The sequence below is a fragment of the Rutidosis leptorrhynchoides genome, chromosome 5 (genome assembly GCF_046630445.1).
Source record: "Rutidosis leptorrhynchoides isolate AG116_Rl617_1_P2 chromosome 5, CSIRO_AGI_Rlap_v1, whole genome shotgun sequence".
In the NCBI taxonomy this organism is placed as follows: Eukaryota; Viridiplantae; Streptophyta; class Magnoliopsida; order Asterales; family Asteraceae; genus Rutidosis; species Rutidosis leptorrhynchoides.
In genome coordinates this window covers 335,669,596-335,689,858 of record NC_092337.1, presented here as the reverse complement: position 1 = coordinate 335,689,858, position 20,263 = coordinate 335,669,596, and the positions used below count along the sequence as shown (strand labels likewise).

Sequence of the window (20,263 nt, the reverse complement as noted above, 5' to 3'; positions counted from 1 at the left end):
ATGACCAAAGTTAAACGTGTACACAGTACGCAGTTCGTTCTAAACGTCAAGTGACACCAACGGTCATAAAGGCTTCTGGGATCAAGTTAAGTACCCTACGTACTTAAAGGCAAGTTTTCACATATAAACGAAAGTAATCCACATGTAGTAAGATCCCAGATTAAGATATAGCTCAGTACACACAAATACGTAGTTTCGTGAAAGCACAAAGCACAAAAGCAAGTCAAAAAAGCCGGGTCGTTACATTACCTACCCGTTAAAGAAAATTTCATCCCGAAATTTTGAGGAGTGACCAACAATGGTACCGTATTTGACTAAGAAGGAGAGTATCAAATTTTTGTGAGACTCGTGGGCTCAGAAGTGAGTTATTTACCTTGAAAGGTACTTGGGCGTATAAAAGTAAGAATAGGTATATGCCATTAATTAAGTCTCTTGTCCTAAGAGATCAACAAATTGATTTTGTTTCTGGTTGACATGAGTATGTCATCTGAATATATATACCTACAAAAGGAAAGATGATGTTTTTAGCCCTACAGGCATCTTCAGTAAGCCGGATGCATGAAATGCATCATGAATGTTTCTAAACTCATCTAAAACATTGAGCGCTTATGTCGCAATACAAAGCTGACAGGTAGAATGGAGAGCATGGTGATCATAACCATGCGATTTGATGTCTGGGTAGTGTTAGCCACGGATTTTACTAATCCATTAATTTTAGAAGGAGACCATAGGCATAAAGAACCCGATATTTAAAAAACATTTGTTTGATTAAATGAATTGAAATTTTAGCCGAAGGTGACAAATCAGACTTACATGCAATGCCAGCCATAATTATTTATAGTGTCTTTAGGGCGGTCTGAACGAATAATGAAAGATATCACCCAGTTTTCCATGATGCATGTGATCTTATCCTTGAATGGAATGAAAGCACAGTTCCATAATGTTACTTTATCCTTTCAGTTACATGTTGAAGTTAGGGTTAACATCGACTAGAACAACATATAGTTGCAACCAACGAAGGAAGAAATATATAAAGTAACCACATCAGTGTCGTAAATGTTTTAAGCAGTCCCCTTCCAAGAGGATAACAAGATTCAAAGATTCTCAAAGTATCTTATATTACATTCCTGAAAGAAAATCGCACGAAAGGTGTGATCTTTGAACGAGAGTGAACTCTTCGAGTGGTTCGTTCTGAATTTATCCTCATACTTAAGGGGATGCGTGGATGAGAAGATACGTGAACCCTTGGTCATAAAGAATGGTTTACTCTAAGTGAAAAGAATCTCCAAAAATGATTTCCTTGTACCTCGGCATTTTGAATCCTAGAGATGACGTTTATGAGGGTGTTGCGATTAGCCGTGACATATTGAGAGTAGAAACTCGCCTAGTGCCTTTCCTACGATAGGGTGACCACTGAGTGGGCCCTAGAAAACTGATTTATCAGCCCGCGTTTTTACCAAGTCTAACCTTAAGAGGAACATTTCATGAGCGCAAGGACTTCTTAACAAATTTTATAAAACTGCCACCCAAAGTGACTCAAGAGTTTTTAACAAAGATTTTAATGGTAAGCTTCATCCCTGATGGAGGGTGAGAAGAAGTGTGATCCATACATGGTGTAGTCTAAAAACCTTTGATAAAATTAACCAAGGAAGTTTTGAAAAACCTTTAAACGTTTGATGTGACAACATAAACGGAACGATGTTCCTAGTAAATTTAGAAATATGTACAACGTGTACCATTTTGCACAAAACTATTTGACTTAAGTTAAACAACTCAATAAAGAAGCGATTTTTAAATAATTTGAAGGTATAACTTAGTATGTACTAACCAAAATAAGTAAGGATAAATTTATACATATATGATTGCATAAGTGACAGAAAAGTTTTTAGTACTTTCATTTGTCCATAAATCTCGTGAGGACCGCACAGATAAACGTGTAAAAATTTTGATAAACATAGTTTTTTTTTTCTTCGTATTTTAGAGGTTATGAGTTGAAAAATATTGAGCAAAAAATCTTTGAATCATCAGGTGACATGTTACTAGGTAATGAAAACTAATGAATTATATGTAGTTTTGATAATTATCAGGACACAAGTCTTTGGGCTAAAAATGTTCTCGTTCGAAGCCGTTGCTAAAAAGTGAGGTATGAAGGATAGAGCATGAGGATGAGAAGTCAATCGCTTCTTGACTTTGCAAAATGCCAAACAGGTTTTGGCCAATATTAGAGTCGGAATACTGGTGGTGTTAATATCACTAAATGAGAATCCTTTGGAATAGGTTATGTGACGATCGCTCCAAATCCATATGGACGAATACGTCATTCATTGATTTCATCGCGAGGTATTTGACCTCTATATGATACGTTTTATAAACATTGCATTCTTTTGAAAAGGTATACCATATGAATACTTAAATTCAAGGTTTTCGACATCTGATGATTTCTACATATAGACAATCACCGTAAATAATGGTTTACAATAATACTTCCGTTGACAATGCAATCAAAATAGATACATGGCGATGATTTTGTGAATGCAATGTTTTCTCGAATAAAGCAAGTATGACTCCATGCACATAGCTTGTATAACAGATAAGCAAACAGCGAAAGACTTCTAGGAACCTGAGAATAAACATGCTTGAAAGTGTCAACACAAAGGTTGGTGAGTTCATAGTTTTAATGTTTCGTATAATCTGTATATAAAGGTGGATCACAAGATTTCAGTTGTTTCATCCAGAAACGTTTATCAAAATATTCTACAAGATTGAGCACCCTGGTAACTAAACTTTAACGTTATAATAAGTACCCCTGTTTTAACATACATGCAACCAACATGTACAATACACGCAATCCAATGTGTACTAAACTCAAATAGCATACGTCTGTTTTATAGTTCAGTCTATGGTTTCTATACCTGGAACAGACGGGGATGTCAAGCCCTATGGATCCATATACAACTATTTGCGCCCACCATTTCTTATAACCGGCAGCTACTAGTTACCAAAGCTAAGGGATTTTTGGTTCAAACTCGGTGTAGAATTTAGTATGTACTTGTATCCATTGCGTTTAAAATAAAGTGCATGTATTCTCAGCCCAAAAATATAGATTGCGAAAGCAATTAAAAATGGAGCAAATGAAACTCACCTTAGCAGCACATAAAGTCGTTCACCGAAATGTGACCGAAACTCGGAATACTAAATAATCGTAGATCTCAACCTAGAGAACATATGTTGGTCAATAAATGTCTATCAAGCTAGGTCAGGTCATAGTGTATCACAATCCTAATGCTCGAGATCGACATACAAAAGTTATCAAAAGTCATTTCAAAAAGTCAATTTTGACAATTGTTCAACAAAACGAGACGTGCCTTATATAAGAATTCATTTACTTGGCTGGTAACATTTAAAAATCCAGTTTATCAATCTTATAAACAAGTTGTTTAAATATTAATTACAGATTTAAAAGCAATTTCTATTAACGTTAATCATAATTCAGTTGACCATAACTTTTAATTCGTTCATCGAAATTATGCGATTTCTAAATGAAAAGTTATTGGTTTTTCGCCAGCTTTCCAATAACATGCATATCATATACTTGATATCAGTAGCATATGTATCAAATTCGTGATTCATCATAAACTATCTAACGACAAAATTAAGCATACAAGCATGAATAATCATATATACTCGAGCACTAGACATGTATACACTATTTATATATAAAAGATAAGATATGAATGCTCACGTATCAATATTGTGATTCAATATTGCAGGAAAGTACGTAGACGCAACAGAGATGATAATCACTAGGTTGACCTTTGACTCATGATCATAACCCCCAAGCAATACTCATAATCTCATTGGCTATAACCCAAAATTTTCCTTAGCTCTATCCCGCTCGAAAAACCCATTTCGAAAGTGACACGGTCATGACCTCGTCGTAGTATTTTTTTTATGTATAATACTACTAATAATTCCCCGGACTATAAGATTAATAATAATATAATCTTAATAATAATAATAATAATAATAATAATAATAATAATAATAATAATAATAATAATAATAATAATAATAATAATAATAATAATAATAATAATAATAATAATAATAATAATAATAATAATAATATATCTTAGAGAGATTGAGATGAGAGGATACAAATGAATTCGGAGCAAAACATATCGTGTTTTATAGTAGTTGGCCAGTAATCTCAGCTCATGCGATCGAATGAGAAGTGTATGGGGAACTCATGCGATCGCATGAGGTCCCTGTCCAGCTTAAAATGTTATTTGTCACTTTGTTTGTCGACATAATATTTTATTATATATAATATATATAATATATATAATTTATATAATTATTTATATATTAAATTAAATTCTCGTGCATAGTTAACTTGTAATTTTGGTTCCGATGAATTGTACGTCGTCACTTGACTTATGTCTCGGTTCCAGTTTTTCGAACGTCCCTTCGTATGCTGAGAAAACTTGTACTTTTTTGGTTCGTGACTTGTACCTTTGCCAAAATATAGACTTAAATTATCCATAAAATATATCACTAAAAATATAACTTATACATTCGAGTGTTTTGGTCATTTACTTCTATAAATCATCGTCTTGTTATTTATTAATATAATAGTATTATTAAACGTTTTATAACCAAGTTAATATATATTTCCAATATTTAAAAACACGTTTTAAATACACGTCGCAAGTTATTCCAACTTATCATAAATATTCAAATAGATATTTAAACCAATAAGGTTAATGCATAGTATCATATACTTAATACTTTGTTACGCTTTCAAGTTATAGTATATATATGTATCTATTTACATATATTGTTCGCGAATCGTCGAGAACAAACGAAGGGTATTCGAACATATGAAAGTAGTTCAAAAATATTGAGATTCAGTTTTACAGACTTTGCTTATCGTGTCGGAAACGTTAATCATACAAAGATTAAGTTTAAATTTGGTCAGAAATTTCCGGGTCGTCACAGGTCAGGACTTAGAGTTATGTAAGAAAGAGTATCGTTCCAACAGGTGTGGCAAATAAGATCCTTAGGGTAACGCAATAGTTTTGAATGGTTTAAGTATTAGTGGATGTCCAAAGGCTCTGCATGGCGTGGTAGTAAGTGCCTTCATCACATACACACACAAACACACACACACACACACACGAATCTTTCAATTTCGACGGTTGTAAGGTCTTTAGGATGACTTGGATACGAATAAGCAGCAAAAAATTTTATATAATAAGCAACGAAAATTTTATAGAAATCGTTTAAGGTGACAATGTAAGAAAAAAAACGAAGTTCTTAGTAAACTAGAGTTATGTAAAACATGTACTGTTCTAAGTAACATATCTTTCGAATAAAAGAATGGATTTGTAAAAGTGAAAGTAAAATTTCATATGTGCTCGTCAAAATAAGTAATTATTCACTTTAACATATACGGTTTCTAAAATTTGCACGTATGGCAAATAAAATAAATTTCTTTTTACAAAACTTTGAGAGGATCGCACAGTAAAATAGTGTGTGTAAAATTTTGGCAAACAAAATTTTCATATTTCGGAGGTTACAAGTTGGAAAAAGATTGATGAGTACTGAATAAAAGATTTTGAAAATTTCGGGTGATGTATGAGGTAATAAAAACTATTGAATTTAAATGTGGTTGATGACTATTAGTAGGGCATAAGTTCTTTGACCAAAAATGCTTAAGTGTGGAGTTGTTGCTTATAAATGAGATACGAAAGCGAGAGTATGAGGACGAGAATTAACTACCCATTGATTTTGAAAATTTCGAACTGGTATGACTAATATCGAAGTAAGAAGGATGATGGTGTGATTATCATCAAATAAGAAATCCCTCGGAATAAGTTAGGATTTAGAGTCGTGCAAGAATGAGTATCAGATAAGATTCTTGGGTAGTCCTTAATATAGAATTCGAATCGCTGAAGTGACGGGATACAATTTCCTTTTTGTATCGTTGTGCAGGTTTGTCCATTGTATCGATTTTTTTCATGGCTAGAAGGTGAACAGATTTGGCGAGGCGGTCAACAATAACCCAGGTAGTGTCATAACCGCCTACCGTTTTCGGTAGCTTCTTGATGAAATCCATGGTTATTCCTTCCCATTTCCATTGTGGAATTTTGGGTTGTCGTCATGCAACTAATAAGGTTCAGCTTCGGGCTACTTCTCGGTGACGACCCAGAAATTTCTGACCAAATTTAAACTTAATCTTAATATGAAATCGAAACGATAAGTAAAGTCTGTAATATTGAAGTCTCAAAAACTTTGAATTGTGTTCATGTATACATTTGACCTTTGACTGTCTCCGACGATTCACGAACAATTATTTAGAAATAAATATGTATATGTATTATAAATATAATAATGTATAATATTTTGATTTAATAAAATGTACATTAATTAATTGGAATTTAAAAAGTATATATAATGTTTTGAAATAATAAAATACAAATTATCATTAGAATTAATAATATACAAGTTGTTATAAAAATGAGTCTATATATGATTCCTGTATACAATAAATATTATATTGTGATATATATAAATTATATAAATATTAAATAAGTTATTATATAATATAAGTATTACATAGTTAATAATGTGTACTATATATATATACACATATATATATTAAATTTAAATTACAAGATAAGATATAGTTATTATATTAATAAATATCACTTATATTATTAATAATGATATTAGTACTATCAATATTATTAGTTTAGTATATAATATATACTAGATTTGATAAGTTTAAGCTGTTATATCAAATATTATTAGTATTAATTTCATTATTATTATTAATGTTAATACTAATATTAATATATGTACTATAAGTATATATATATATACATATAAAAGTTGAAACTGGTAAATTGTTATATCATAATTATTATTTGTATTATCATTAGATATTACTATCATTAAAAATCATTATTATTATCATTAATAATAATAATAATAATAATAATAATAATAATAATAATAATATTATTATTATTATTATTATTATTAATAAAATTATTGTATCATTAGTATTATTAGAATTATTATTATTACTTATATATATAATGATTATTAATATTGATTAGATATTATATAAGTATTGATATAAATACATAACATATAAATAAGTAAATACAGAAATACAAATACAGATATAATTATAGATGCAATTACAGATAAAAGCAGATATATTCTTTTACGCGTATGAACTTGTTATCTATCCTTATCAGTTGTTTTATTTTCTTCTGTCTCTCTGTTTACTTGTGATTATATGTCGACTTCATATCCTCATAAGTCAATCAATCGAATCTCATTATCAGACTCAAATCCATCGAATGCTTCACCTTTATTCTCAATTATCAATTTCAATTAATTCAATCTGGCAAATTAATCAGAAATATAAAAAAACAATGCAGGTACGTTCTCTGTTCTTGTTTCAATCTCAAATTACTCGACTTCGAATTAAATTTCAAAAAGTAATAATGCAGATATGTTAGGAATCGTTCATTCAATCTTTCTGTAAAATATCATATTCCAATTTTTCAAAACGAATCCAAATTCGTGAGTCAAAGTTATGAAAACAAAAGTCAAGCGAATCGTTTATGAGGAAATTAGAACCCGTTTTTATGTCTCAAGTTAAATTGATGATTTAGAAACTTTCTAGGAGTGATTTAGGACAAATCTTATGAAGAAATTACGGCCTAAAAATGTTTGGATTTTAAAATCACCATTTGAGTTCATAAAGTGTTCTTCGAGTATTTTGCTGCTGTTTAATTTTTCCCCATGCTGTCGATCAAGATATTCCACACCCTTGTTTCTGTTTTGTTTGTAATTCCAAAAACCCAATCAAATTTTATTCGCTAATATGATTGATTTCTGAGTGGGTCGATTTGAATATGAAGAATAGGAAGGAAGAATAGATAAAGATAAGCGATATATATTTGTTTTCCTGAGATATAAATCAGAACTGAATCAGACGTAGTATTGGTTAGGGTGTTTATTGGGGAACGAGAGGTCTCGGGTTCGAGCCCGATCAGGGGCAATTTTTTTTACAAAGGCTTTCTAAAGGGTACAATCTTTTATTTTTATTATCATTATTATTATTATTATTATTATTATTATTATTATTATTATTATTATTATTATTATTATTATTATTATTATTATTATTATTATTATTATTAATTATTATTATTATTATTATTATTATTATTGTTATTGTTATTGTTATTGTTATTGTTATCATTATTGTTATTGTTATTGCTATTGTTATTACTAATTATTATTATTATTATTATTATTATTATTATTATTATTATTATTATTATTATTATTATTATAAGTATTATTAATGTTATTATTATTATTTTATGATTATGATTATTATTATTATTATTATGAAAATAATAAAATTTAATATCATGAATATTAGTATTAACATCATTCTATAATTACTAGTATTATTATTATGTATCGTTATTATTAATGATATTAGGTTATTATATGTATTATTACCCATATTATGAGTATCATTATTATTATATCATTAAAATTATTATTCTAACTATTATTAGCAGTAAATTACTATAATTATTATTATTATCAGTACTGTTATTATTAATGTTATTATTATAATCAACAATAATTTTTATTAATATTATTATTATTAGTTCACCGAAATAAATATTATGTATATAAATTTATACATATAAGTAATACTACATATATATATATGTACTAATCATATTAACAATTTTATATAAATATTCATATATATAATCAGTTAGGATTTTTATTAAAATATTAATCAAAAATATATTAATATAACTATATTGATATTAAACATTTTGAATATATACACAAATTATATATATATATATATATATATATATATATATATATATATATATATATATATATATATATATATAATTTAAGATATAAAATATAAATTTGTTCAATTACGGTTATACATTTTAATATATATACAAATGATATAGGTTCGTGAATCCAAGGTCAACTCTGCATTGTTCAATATAGTCATATGTATTTTTACTACAAAATACATTAGGTGAGTTTCATTTGCTCCCTTTTTAAATGCTTTTGCAATATATATTTCTGGGACTGAGAATACATGCACTACTTTTATAAATGTTTGACGAAATAGACAAATGTACTTGAAACTACATTCTATGGTTGAATTACTATACCGAATATTGCCCCTTCAAGTCTGGTAACCTAAGAATTAGGGAAATGGCCCCTAATTGATGCGAATCCTAAAGATAGATCTATGGGCCTAACAAACCCCATTCTGGAATTTGGAATGCTTTAGTACTTCGATTTAAATGGTGATTGCGATTGTCAATATTTATGGCATACTTGCGAGTATGCGGGGGATATTCTATATGCATTATGTTAATGTCGGTTACCAGGTGTTCATCATACGAATGGATTTTATACACTTGTGAGTGTAATGATATTTATGAAAAATGATGATCTTGTGGTCTATTAAACTAATGGAAATGATTGTTATGATAAACTAATGAACTCACCAACCTTTTGGTTGACACTTTAAAGCATGTTTATTCTCAGTTATGAAAGAAATCTTCCATTGTGCATTTGCTCATTTTAGAAATATTACTTGGAGTCATTCATGACATATTTCAAAAGACGTTGCATTCGAGTCATTGAGTTCATCAAGATTATTATTAAATCAATTATAGTTGGATATATTATGAAATGGTATGCATGCTGTCAACTTTCGATGTAATGAAAGTTTGTCTTTTAAAAACGAATGCAATGTTTGTAAAATGTATCATATAGAGGTCAAGTACCTTGCGATGTAACCAAATGTAATGTATTCGTCTAGATGGATTAGGACGGGTCATGAAATTCTCTCCCCGTAACCTATTAATGACTCACCATTCTCATGGGGTATACGAAAAATCTTCTCACTATAAATAACTTTCGCTCTCATCCTTGAAAGCCAGTCCGTTTCAACTATTCCATCAAAGCTTCCTAACTTGATGAGTATTAGGTCAATCCTAAAGTCCATTCCAACTTTTACATCAAGCTTCCTAACTTGATGAGTGTTAGGTAAATCTTAAGGTTCATTCCAACCAAATCTTATTATACTGCCGTGAAAAATTCTATCAATCTTCACAAATAACATCTGCTTGTGCGTGGGTAACTAATCCTTTCCAACCACTACTTTAAAACTTCCAAGTTTTGTTATCATGAGGTTATCTTCAAATGACCCATCTGTAAATTTTAAGGTACTACCTTAAATTATTCCTCTATCTCTGCCAGCTTACCATTAGGTTGTCCTATAGAATACTTAACTCTCATGGTTGTTAATGGCTTATTAGTCATAATACTAAGGTTCTTAGATATAAGGTTTCTATTACTCTAGTATTAAACAACTTCGAGACAATAAAACATTGTGACGAATCGTACCCTAGCTATAATCAGGATCCATAGCTGAGATAACGATTGCTCTACCGAAAGTAAGTCCAAAGTTTTTCCTATTTGAGAACTTCTTCCTTAAGTATCCAGGGTGTCTATATCTATAACAAATTTTTGGGTTATCAATTCTATAATCAAGGCTCTTCTTGTACAGTATCTGGGCTACGTGGTTATTCTTTCCCTACCTCTAACAGACCATAATGCGTATACTCAAGTGGTTCCTACCAAAATTTTCTTTGAATCACTTCATATTCCTTATTTAGCAACATTGGGACTTCTGCATGATTCACTTCAATATAATCACGCTGTCCTGGCGTCATTATATTGTACTAAATCGTACGTTCATTCCAATATCACTCCATATTGTCAACGTAACGTGATCACTTCAAGTTCTACTCAATTTCATCTAACGGTGCTTTATCTATGCTATCTCAAAACAAAATCTACATAATTAATCTCACGGTTTCTCGGTGTGGGTGTGTAGGTTTCGTAGGTCATGCATCAATGCCTAAATGTCCCGAAATTTCTTTAAAATGTTCGGATTCAGATAATGTCGTTAGGTTCCTTTCTAGAAATCCAATCTGGGTCTCGTGTCGAGTTGTACGTGTAGCAAGTAGTAATACGATACGTCTTGAGGCGACTCCCAAGTCTTTAGGTATGGCTGAGCATTAGTAGAAGGCACTCTGACCTTATGAAAGGAGATGTCCTCCCGACTTCTCTAATGCCTAAGAGGGTTAGGGACATAAGTCCAGAAGTGTCGTTAGATCGTCGAGTAGTGGTGAAGAATGAAAAAGATAAGTGACGGTCATGAAAGTGTACGGGATACGAGTCATCTTGCAGAAACTGAACATCCTTCTAATGTTCATACGTTGTACGTGGCTAATTAGGGTGAGCTCGGGGTGCGGTTACTCCGACAAGTCCTCGCATATCTCCTCCTCCGAGGATCAACCTTAGTGGGCGTGTATTCCGAGGGGTACTCCTCCTAGATTGCGTGAAGTAATGTTTCGATCTCTGAAACGGTGGAACGGTAGTAACAGGTGGATTACAATACTAATCCTTAGAGTTAGACGAGTGGGAAAGGGTTCAGAAAAACATCTGAACTAGGAAAGATAAATTCTCCAAGTTGGCATAGCAAAAAGCGGACGGGTAGCAAGCACGTAATCAGGCATAATAACTACAGCAGCCTAGATCATCTACAGCAGTACACAGCATGGCAATAATAGAAGTATCAACAGAAGTAACATGCAAAAAGCAGATAGTAGCATGCAGTAGCGAGAATAAGCAGCAGCATACAGTAAGTTCACATAGCAGTGAAAGTAGGCAGTAGCATGCAACAAGTTCATATAGCAGTAAAAGTAAGCAGTAGCATGCAGTAGTTGTAAGCAGTAACATGTAGTAATATAATACAGTATCATGCAGCAGTTCCGCAGAAACAGGTAAACAAGCAAGTTGTAGATTGGTCCTATTAGTGAATCCTACTCTGCCTGGTCTAGACTCACTAATGCAACCTAATTCCCTACAACCAATGCTCTGATACCAAATGCAATGCCCCGTACAAAACCATCGTGTACGGTTCATCAACAACAGGATCATTACAAGGTCAAACACTATATGCTGTTTGAAAACCAGTTTTGCAGTCATAAAAGATAGCGTTTTACAAAAGACAACGTGCGTCCTATGAATAGAAGCATAAACATAAGTACGTGACCCAAAGGTCATTACAAAGCCATTGTTTGAAAATAACGTAAGTTACGAATGCAAAGTAAAAGTTCCATGATTGAGACATCTCTAAGTAATGCAGCGGAAATCTAACACAACAGGTCCGTAACAGCAAGTCTATAACACTAAGACAGCAAGTCTAACAGTGGAAGCAACAACGTCTAAGCACCTGAGAAATACACGCTTAAAAAGTCAACACGAATATTGGTGAGCTATAGTTTGTTTGTAATCATTAATGTAATGTAGATCACGAGATTTCAGTGCTTCAACCAGCAGTTTAAATCAGTGTTTCAAAACCGTATGAACAGTATATGCTTAACCGTGGGCACCCGGTAACTAGACTTAACGTATGTATATCATCCCCTAAAATTGCACTTGGCGAGTGCGTTTGTCCTCGAAGTATTAAACACCCATTGAATGCTAGCACGACTAGATCGAGTGGGGTTGTCAAACCCTATGGATCCATATCTAAGATTCGCGTTCATGGTTAGGAAACCAATGATTAAACGTTACTGAGCTAAGGGGAATCTTTGTACTGTTATATCACCCACACATATGTAAAGTTTAAGTACTCGTGTTTAGTATGTAAAACGTATAAAGCGCATGTATTCTCAGTCCTAAAAATAGTAAAAAGTAGTAAGGGATGCTATAACTCACAGTGAATAAGCAGTAAAATTTGATACGAAAAGTATGCAAGTAGTAAGTCGGTCCGAAAGGTCATAAATCTAAGTCAAAGGTCACTAAGTTAGTATGTTTTCCCCATAAGTTTAAAAGTACATAAATTAAGTTTAAGTGTCATCATCAACATCATCATTATCATCATCATTCATCAACACTAAGGTAAGTTTAACAAGAATAGAGATAGAAACAAAAGGCTGACTTCGGACAGCTGTTACGACCTCTATACAAATCGAAAAGACGCGTAGTCAGTGGTCATGGCTCCGTATGTGAGTCCACTAACCGTTGACCAATTTTCAGAACCTACTCGTCTTTGTTTGACCGTGGTGACAGTTTAAGTGCGAGTAGGTCAGAAATTTCAGCACAACGTTACAAAGGCGTAGTGACTTTTGGAAGGCTATAAATCTTAAACCGTATATCGAATTAAGTTGAGGCCTAAATGAAAAGTCATCTACTCGAAACGAACTATCTGAAAATAAATTTTCCAGAAGCCCAGAAGTCTGATGAAACCCCGAAAAACAGCAAACAAGTGCTCTGGTGAGGTTCTTGGTGCTTGATGCTCATCACGGTTCTCATCCTTGATGCTTGTAAGCTTCAAGTGTACAACTCTTTGATGTTTTAGCATCACTTTGACCAAGGTTCAGCCATAAATACACAACTAAGAGTAAAATCTATCATTCTACAAGTTTTGAACATCAAGATTGCCTCTTTATTGCATAGATCCAATAAAGCTTCAACCTTTGTCCATTCTACACAAGTTTATGCATCTCCATCATATATGATGATGAAGACTTGATCTTTATCATCACAACAAACACAAAAAGGTTCCAAGTAAGTGAGATCTACAATAATAACTTAGATCTCAAGTATTAAGAAAACTCTAAGCTAGAAAGCTTGGATCTTTACAAGATTAATGAGACCATAAGCTAGAAAGCTAAGATCTTTAACAAAATAATGAAAGTTATAAGACCATAAGCTAAAAAGCTAAGATCTTTAACATAATAATGAAACCCTAAGCTAGAAAGCTTGGATCTTTAGTGTTCTTGAAGATCCTTAAAGCAAAAGACTAGATCTTCAAGTTACATGAAGATCATAAACACAAGTTTTGATCTTTATAACAAAACAAAGAAATCACAAGCTAGATCTAACAAGTAAATGGAGATTCAAAGCTAGAAAGCTTGAATCTTTCATGTTTTTGAAGGATTCAAACCCAAGTATGAATCTACAAGATATAACAATATCAAAAGCTAAAAGCTAGATCCATTAAATGATGATGATGATGTCGTGGATGAGAAGAGGAGAAGAAGAGAAAGAAAAATTTAAAACTTACACTTTTTAGAGTGAGAAAGACTAGAGAGAGAATTAGAGAGTAAGTGTGTGTAATTTGTAAATGAAATCAAGTGTGAAATGAATGGGATAAGCTTGGTATTTATAGGAAGTGAGAGTGTGGGGAGGTTAAGGTGGCTGTAGGTTTTAGTGGGGGACAAGGGGGACACCTTTTTGCTTTTTGGTTAATGGTTGTCTAAAGTTAGTGCTTATGTTAGGATCCCATGCAACATTAAGGATAATGCTTAACAAAAATGCTAGTATGTTCCCTTTAATAAATGGGCATTTGTCTTTCATTATTATGGGTCACTAACTTATAATAATTGGGCTAATTAAATAGTCCACTAGCTAGTGTAGGGTGGGCTAAGGTCCAACAAGGTAGAAATTCCAACAAGACCAACTAGTGTGCTCTAGCAAATTACTAAGCATAATTAAGCATCCAAAAACCTAAGTAATTGTTATTATAAAATAACAATTAGTATTTCGTAGTCATAATATTCCGATTATGACCAAAGTTAAATGTGTACACAGTACGCAGTTCGTTCTAAATGTCAAGTGACACCAACGGTCATAAAGGCTTCCGGGGATCAAGTTAAGTACCCTACGTACTTAAAGGCACATTTTCACATATAAACGAAAGTAATCCACATGTAGTAAGATCCCAGATTAAGATATAGCTCAGTACGCACAAATACGCAGTTTCGTGAAAGCACAAAGCACAAAAGCAAGTTGAAAAAGTCGGGTTGTTACAATAGAGACGGTCAAGAATTGGGAAACTCCAAAGACACCAACACAGATTCAACAATTTTTGGGTCTAGCTGGTTACTACAGGAGATTCATTGAAGGTTTCTCTACGATTTCCCAATCGTTGATCGTGTTGACTCATAAAGGCAAGAAGTATGAATGGTCAACACCACAGGAAACTGCATTTCAGTTGTTGTAGGAGAAGTTGATGACTGCACCGATATTATCTCTACCTGAGGGGAATAAAGACTTCGTTATTTATTGTGATGCCTCGCGTCAAGGACTAGGTTGTGTGTTGATGCAACAAAACAATGATATTGCTTATGGATCGTGACAATTAAATATTCATGAGCAGAATTATGCTACACATGATCTTGAACTAGGTGTTGTAGTCTTCGCAATTAGAATGTGGAGACACTACATGTATGGAACCAAGTTTACTATCTTCACCGACCATAAGAGTTTGCAACACATCTTTGATCATAAGCAACTCAAATGAGACAACGACGCTGGGTGAAATTGCTAAATGACTATGGTTGTGAGATCCAATACGTAAGACCCGAACAATCACTGTACAGTAGTGTATATAGGGTGCATATGGTGTGGGGAGCTGTATATAGTTAAACAGGGGTCAGAGCCTGCCCAGGCCTTTATGCGCGCCGCGCAGGTATAGGTGTGCTGATGTTTGCGAGGTGTAGTACGAAATAGATTATATTTTACTACGAAATACTATTAAATACGATACATTTTTACACAAGTTATTTATTTATTTATAGAATGGGATATACCTAAACCTTGCTACAACACTTATAGGCAGGGTACCTAATCGTAGAGTAGTGTAGTTTTAAGTAAGTCCGGTTCGTTCAACAGGGAGCTCACTAAGTTTAACGCTATATTTATTTTAGACTATATTTGTATATATATATATATATATATATATATATATATATATATATATATATATATATATATATATATATATATATATAAGTAATATTATTATTGTTATAAAGGGGGGTTTTACCGTTTAGTGACCGGTTTGTCGATTTTACGTCTTAAGTTGCAATTAAAACCTAATGTAAAATATTAAATATAAATATGACTTAATTTAAAGCGTAAAGTAAATGACGATAAATAAAAGTACGATAATTAAAAGTACGATAATTTAAAGTACGATAAATAAAATGATGATAAATAAAAGTACGATGAAATATGAAATAAAGGAATTATGCTTATTTAAACTTCCATAATCATGATGTTCGACGTGTTGATTTTAGTTTAATACCGAGGGTTAATTGTCCTTTGTCCTGGTTTATTTGATACGTCCATCTGGTTTTTGTCCATAATGGTCCATCAGTCATAAATATAAAGTGCGAGTGTCCTCATCAAATTAACTTTGTACCCAAAGTCAAATATTCCAACTAATTGGGGACTTAAACTGTAACAAGGTCTTAATACTTTGTTTAATAATTACACCAGGATATCGACTGCCTATAACCCAAGGTTTTAATACTTTGTTAACAATTACACCAAGTGTCCTTGTATGTAATCTACCCCTATTTTAATGAGTTCATTGACTATTAATCTATTCCCGTGTCCGGTTAAATGAACGATTATTAGTATTTATAAATATCCCGCCCATCGTCTCCGATTGAGTGTATGTGGTTATTTATAGATACGTCAAATTGTAAATCTCTATATTAAATTAACGAACTATCATTCATTTAAACAAATATAAAGCCCATTAATAGCCCATAGTCCAATTCCTACAAGTGTCGTTCTTTTGTCCAAACCCCAATTATGGTCCAAAACCCAATAACCCCGTCTTTAATATTTAGTCCAACATCACGATTACTTCGGCTTAAATAAGCATAATAATAACTTAGCTACGAGACATTAATTTAAAAAGGTTGAACATAACTTACAATGAGTATAAATCGCGTAGTGTTACACGGACAGAATTTTGACTTACAAACTTAAAACATTCACCACTATAACCTTATTATTATTAACTTAATATTAAAATTAAAATTATAATTAAAATATAAATATATATTGAGAGAGTGAGAGATAAGATTGAATATGTCGTAAATAAAACGTCGAATTCGCTGGCTATTTATAGCACCTGACCTTGCTTTTCATCCCATGCGATCACATGGATTTTAGTCTTGCTGGCCATATGATCGCATGGCTACCTTGTCCAACTCACAATGATTTATTTTCTAGTTTGCCGACGTTTTATTTAATTATATAATATAATATATATAATTATATATAATTATATATAATTATATATATTATATTATATTCATGTGCATAGTTGACTTGTAATTTTAGGCCCGTTGCGTCGTGCGTTGACAGTTGGTTCATGTCACGGTTCCGGATTTTCGAACGTCCTTTCGTACGATTTAATATCTTGTACTTTGCATTTTGCGGTTTGTACTCTTGTAACTTTTAGACGTTTCTTAGCAATAATTTGAACCACTTGGATTGTACTTTGTACTTTTTAGCTTTTTGGTCGTTTGCATTTTTAAATCGTCGAATCTGTCTTTTGTCTTCACCTTTTATTATTTAAACGAATATCACTTGTAAATAGAACAATTGCAACTAAAAGCTTGTCTTTCTTGAAGGATAATGCTATGAAATATATGTTCGTTTTTAGCATTATCAAATATTCCCACACTTGAGCGTTGCTTGTCCTCAAGCAATATAGAACTTGAATATAGCTTTACTAGAATCACTTCTTTATTCTTCACACTTTGTACATCAGTGATTTTTTTATGGAGGTATGAACAATGATAGTAACGATGTGGTTTACAGTCCCACATGACTATAAAAATTTAGATCCTTTAGGAAATTAGATCTTTATGAAAACATTTGATCTTTTGAAAATTCAATCTAGCTTTTACCCTAGATAAGTTTTCCGGAATAACCCTTCACCGGTGTTTGCAAAATTTTTTTGTGGGTTTTGTGGGTTTCAGATTTGAAAATTTTAGCTCAAAACTTGCGGTTTTGTGTCACCCACTTGCTAACCTTGTATTGGGAAAGCAACACGTCCAGTATACTTGCTCCGTATATTACCTTTCGGTAAACTATCGTCCGGTTGTAAAGGAAAGCGTTGAACAAGCAACTGTTAAGGCAATGTCTAATGACATACTTTTGATTATGGTCTATATCGTGTTGGATTCAATTACTATCCTTTGTAGGAGCAATAGTAAAGATCACCCTATAGTTTTTCGATCTGGCACAAGGTCCTGTCTTCGACCATGCATTGCAACCACCGTTCTTACGGTTGACACCCAATTTGGTTCAGGTGACCTACTGAACGCATTGAAAATGGGTTTTCAAAAAACAAATCGGTTTGTAATTTTGTTCAAAATATTTTCTCGTTCAAGCTCGAGTTTAGATATCATCGAATTCCATGAGTTTGTAATTCTCAATCTTTAAGGTCAATCTCAAGGATTGAGTAATATCAGGCTTAAATGCTGATTTTTGATCTTTAAGGAGATTATCCTTTCTCGGAATCTGATTCATTAGTCTTATAAGCTAATTTGCATGGTGCCCCCTATTGTACGAGACAGATCCTCTCATGGATAGGATAAGTCTGACCACTTGTCGACCCTGTTTGATGCTGAGGTCCGTGAATTTCCAGCTAATTTTCGAGAAAACTTTTCAAGGTTTTTCGTAGTCTCTACTACTGGTCTGGACGACAACTTCCTGACCTAAATCAAGAAGTGCGTGTCTTTTTCTCGGAAGACTGTACTTCCTTATAAATTCTATTTATATTACAATAAATTGGGTAAAACTGATTAATATCGTCCAAAACAAAAGTATCTTCAATTATTTATACAAAAATATGTGATATATGTTCTAAATAACTTGGTAAATTTTCCCACACTTGGCTTTTATTTTTCTTTCTTTGCCTTTTTATTCTCTTCTATTCCATTTTAAATGAATTCAAGCGTTTTGGGTTGTTTCTCAATTTATGTCCTTTCCGAGGTAACAATAATTTCGGTGTTAACACCTAGTTTTATCGTTCATAAATATGTATAAACATGATTTTGAGTTCATTTAGTTAAAAATTTTTAAAATTTTTACTAGAAGTGGGTAGTCAGTATATAAGACTAGGGCTGTTCTTTATTATCAGAGAGCACTAGATTCTAATACAACTACTGCGTTACTAGTAAAGTTTAACGGTGGCTATTAAACCAAGTGTATAAAAAAAAATTTTAAACCGAAAGAATTTAATCCCTTCCTACACTTAAGATCTTGCAATGCCCTCATTTGCAAGAAATCAGTAGCAATTTAAATTATTGAGGGTGATTAGCGTAGAAAAATGATTAAATTTTACCAAAGTTTCCAAACATATTGTTGTTTGTGTGAATGATAAATGGTGCACATCATTTGTTCATTCCTGCAGTTGTTATATCACATTTATTTTGCATCTTGTCGTCAAAATTAGTTGCTTTTGCTGAACTTAATGCCAGTCTTTGAAAATGCGCTGTTTTACCCTGTTGTGTACATGAGATAAAATACATACAATACAAATATAAACATGCATGGTAATTTGAAATGGGACTTAATATCCCACTTTCAAATTACAAAAATGAAATATTAGTACACAATAATAAAAATGTTAAACATTACATAAAAGTATCAAAATGTTAAATGTTTAGCATAAATAGATAAAAATAATAAAAGATAAGAAATCACCAATGGAACACTATTGATTTGGATAGGGATTCCAGTTCATATCATCGCTCGGGTTTCATGGTTGGTGATAGGTGTCCTGGTAGGCTTGATTGGGGTCGTACAGGTCAAAGGGTGGTCGCATGTCGGGCTGATGTGGTGGATAAAATGCAGGCCGAGTCGGGATGTAGTTACGTGGTACCTGATATGATAGCTGGCTCATGATTTGGTGCTGATGAACTTGCTAGCTATCGTGATGGCGTCGCCTGGACTCATACTCATTCGCTGCTTGTCACTGCTCATACTGACGATGCCTATCCTCATTACTCATTTCCACCTCATCTATACGCTGGAAAACGTCAGTAAAACTATCCTTAATGACATCCCTGATGTCATCTGCTTCCTCAATCTCCTCATCCGAACCCCTCTCTACCTGTGGATGGGTGCCCTGATATGGTATTGGCATATTGTGTCTATGTTTTAATACCTTTGCACCCTGATAAACCTGCAAACCTATAGTATCAGTTTGTTCCTCAACCACCATCATTGGACCCCCGTGTTCCCTATCCACACCTAAATACTCTTCAATGAGAGTAACAAA

The 20,263-nt window shown here is 32.5% G+C and overlaps 1 pseudogene; it reads right to left on the bottom strand.

Moving 5' to 3' along the window:
* LOC139847358 (2-methylene-furan-3-one reductase-like) overlaps window positions 1–20,263 on the bottom strand; it is a 113,036-nt pseudogene that overhangs the window by 17,152 nt on the left and 75,621 nt on the right.